This window comes from Rhinopithecus bieti, unplaced genomic scaffold (genome assembly GCF_001698545.2).
Source record: "Rhinopithecus bieti isolate Rb0 unplaced genomic scaffold, ASM169854v2 scaffold_31367, whole genome shotgun sequence".
Classification (NCBI taxonomy): Eukaryota; Metazoa; Chordata; class Mammalia; order Primates; family Cercopithecidae; genus Rhinopithecus; species Rhinopithecus bieti.
In genome coordinates this window covers 1-2,852 of record NW_016813321.1, presented here as the reverse complement: position 1 = coordinate 2,852, position 2,852 = coordinate 1, and the positions used below count along the sequence as shown (strand labels likewise).

The window sequence follows — 2,852 nt, the reverse complement described above, 5'->3', positions numbered from 1 at the left end:
TTTTCAGGTAAAACTGATTTTTCTCTCCTTTTTGCCCTTATGAATTTTAATGACTTAAATTGTAGAACTGGTGAATTATACTTTTCTGTTCTTATTTGTTTACACATATCTCTACCATTTCTTGACTATAGGCCAGAATCTATCTTCCATGGATATTTTCTGCTTCTCCCAGAATAGTGCCTATGATTTGATAAATACAATGTGTGTATTTGTTGTTGTTGTTTGTCTTACTGACAAATTGAGTGAGTGACTGAGTTAATACATACAATTTTTTTCTGAAGTTTTTATTGTTGTTGCTTTCTGTTTTTTGTTTGTAATAGGAGGGAGCAACAAAGACAGTAACTGGACAACAAAAACATGATATTGGCATTATTGAACGAGCTCCACAAGATCAAACAAGTAAAGACAGTTTTATTTTTTATACCAAAATAATAGAAGTGGTAATTTAGTGAGAAAAATATTCCCAGTAACAAATATACATTTGCAATTTGAAATTTGTAGGTTTGGCTTTTCAACATTTCAAATATTTCAGGGGACTCTGTAGTGTTTTAGGGTGAAGAGAAGCAACAAGGCCTTCTTAAGTGGCTTTTATTCTGAAAAACAAAGAACGTCATTTTCCAGTGACACAGATTAGTCTTTGAATCAGAGATAGAAGAAGAAGAAAAAGACAAAGAAACAGAAATTATAAATCTAAGATACTCTCATTAAACAAGGAGAAAGGAAGTGAGGAAAAAATAAATTTGAAAGAGTGTTGGATGGAAAGAATCAATTCTATGGAGTTAGAGATTTTTTTATTTTTTATTTTTATTTTTTAGTAGAGACATTTTGAGGCAGGTAACAGGGTACAAACAAGAAAGAAGGTAGCTTCTTTCTGAGAAGACTCTGAGAAGGAAGGTTGAGTGAACTCACTTCAGATGCATTTAGATTATTTGTACTTCAGAAAGTAAATTGTGGACACTCCAGAGACTACTGGAAGCAGGAGGCTTGCTAGAATTGTGGTAACCACAGTGACTCATTAGGTTTATTTGTTACAATCAGTCATGACAAATATATATTTTGTTGATGTTAGCTATTCAAATGAGATATATTTGAAATTAAGAACATTGGCTTTATTTTTAAGACAGTGAGTTGTTTTGGTAAAATTGCCATTCCAGAAAAATTTATTATAGACCAATGATACCCAAATCAGACGAATTGTAGGAACTAAAAAAATACTGAATTTATACTTGAATAATAAGATTGCTTTTTAAAATAAATATTGTGGTGACTTAACAATATAAAAAATTATTTATGTCTAATACATCTATTGCGGTTAATTTTTATATAAATATGTCAATATTGAAAGCTTAGTATAAATTATTTCCATGATGAGATTTATACATCTTCTTGCATGAGTGGATCAAGAAGCATTCAGATGGATAAACTAGAGGATACAGAAATGTAGGCCTATGATTACACCACATGGTTATGGAAAACAACGAATATTTCTATTTAGTATTATGACCTAAGTATATATCCAAACTGATCAATTCATAACACTTCACTGACGAGATGTCAATTCTACATTCAGCTGAACTCTCATCATAACTATATATCTTTCCAAAGATAGGCCATATTAAATAACATGATGAATGGAATAATATAAATGATTCTAATGTGTTTCATTTAGTACATGGTGTAACATTTCATGTTCAGCTTTGACATTTATTTTCTCATATCAACCCTTTTTACACGTGAAACACAATCTCACTTTTGAAGTCTTAACTGCATGATCTGTGAAACCTTTATTTGTATTTTCTTCAGTGTATTCCTGTTATGTGTGGGTCCTAAACAAACTTTCCAAATCTAAAGTATTCATTGTCAAAGTCAACCAAGAGAACTCAGTTAGATACTATCACTGCATTCATTTGTGGTTGGTTTTGTCATATTTACTTATGATTGATGATAAATCTCTTTTGCTTTTAAGAGCCTCCTGAGAAGCCATCTGCCTTCAAGGTATTTGGTTTTATAATTTCATTTTGAATAACTTATTAACTACGTATTTTGTGAAGTATACATTCTTTAATAATCATTTTGCTTCCAAATCCATTTAGCCTGCCACTAAAATGCAAAACTCTGTTCCAAATAAAGCCTTCAAACGGAAGAACGAACAAACATTGAGAACAGGTAAATTTTTCAATTTAACTATGGAAATATGAATATTTCAATATTGAACAGTTTGATAGTCTTTCTATCTCCAACGCTTCATTTTTTTCAACTTTGATGAAAAGATTTGATCTAAGTAATGCCAATACTGGTATTTATGTTTGAAAACCTGATATTACAAGAACAGTAATTTTCAATAGTTTTTTTAAATGTAACCTTAATCTCAGGTGTTTCTAGTTTTGTATACCAAAACTGTAATGTTTTCTATTTTGAACTTCTGTATTTCTTAAGGATTCAAGAAGGTGAATTTTGAAAATCTAATTTTTTTCAGTTCTTCGAAACTTGATTCAATTCCACGGTTTACTTTAGAGATCGCTTCTTTTATTGATTTTAACATTAATTACCTCATTTCCAGTGTTGTCACTTTGAGAATCCTAAGAAAATCAGTAACTCTGAGTAGTGAACTATGTGTGTTTGTGTGTGTGTTTCATCGTGTGTGCCTGTGTGTGTCTGTTTTTGTGTGTGGTACCTTTACTATGTAAAGATGAGGAAAGTAATCAGTCATTTCTTTGTGAATATTTGACAAACACACTTTTTCATAAAACTGTGATTCTGAAGCATTTGGCTTTAGAGTCTTTTTACACTAGTACTATTTATTATTATTGTTATTACTATACTTTAAGTTCTAGGGTACATGTGCACAACAT

The 2,852-nt window shown here is 30.5% G+C and overlaps 1 long non-coding RNA gene across 1 annotated transcript; it reads left to right on the top strand.

Annotated features, from left to right (window-relative positions):
• The first annotated feature begins 318 nt into the window (after nt 1-318).
• Nucleotides 319-2,166, top strand: LOC108512638 (uncharacterized). Its single transcript, XR_001880644.1, has 3 exons — nt 319-399; nt 1,967-1,995; nt 2,094-2,166. It is a non-coding gene; the product is annotated as an uncharacterized LOC108512638 (long non-coding RNA).
• Nucleotides 2,167-2,852: the final 686 nt, after the last annotated feature.